Genomic DNA, 664 nt, shown 5'->3' on the forward strand with positions numbered 1-664 from the left:
AGACCCACTTCAGTGTCACAGGATTTTTTCCTAAAGCCAGAATACACACATCCCTTGAGGACCAAAGCATGGATTGCACTATTTACACACTAACATTCACTCCCTTAGTATTTCTAGTCTTCCTTCTTTTTTTCCAATAACCCTCAGAATTTATTCTAAGAAACTAGTCTCCAGGCAATGGTGGGCCTTAAAATGCTATCCAAGATTCAAAATCGACACCGGAGGAGCAAGGTCAAACATCTTTTGTTTTATTCNTCGACACCGGAGGAGCAAGGTCAAACATCTTTTATTTTACTCTAAAAATCTTATTTGAGACAGCACAAGCAGGAGGAGAAGTAATGAAAGAAAGACAAGCAGTGGCACCCCGGCCATTCTCAGGGAAAAACTTCATAACGATCCTACTTCAATTAGTTTACCTCCCAGCTCCCCTAAAGACTCGCTTCTTCCACCACCAGAAACCCCATAGACCATCTAAAATCACAATCAAGTGCACAAAAATTAAAACCACTCCCTGTATTACTTGACCAAAAGAGAAAACCCTACACCGAAGTCTGTTTTTCAGGACACTTGCCAGGGGAAAGCGCGAACGCAGTCCCCACTACCACAAATTATGCAGTCGAGTTTCCCACATTTGGGGAAATCGCAGGGGTCAGCACATCCGGAG

The 664-nt window shown here is 43.1% G+C and overlaps 1 pseudogene; it reads right to left on the reverse strand.

Annotated features, from left to right (window-relative positions):
- Positions 1–572: 572 nt before the first annotated feature.
- On the reverse strand, positions 573–664 carry LOC117799602 (annotated as a pseudogene; the record flags this gene model as incomplete).

The sequence above is a fragment of the Ailuropoda melanoleuca genome, unplaced genomic scaffold, assembly GCF_002007445.2.
Source record: "Ailuropoda melanoleuca isolate Jingjing unplaced genomic scaffold, ASM200744v2 unplaced-scaffold53467, whole genome shotgun sequence".
NCBI lineage: Eukaryota > Metazoa > Chordata > Mammalia > Carnivora > Ursidae > Ailuropoda > Ailuropoda melanoleuca.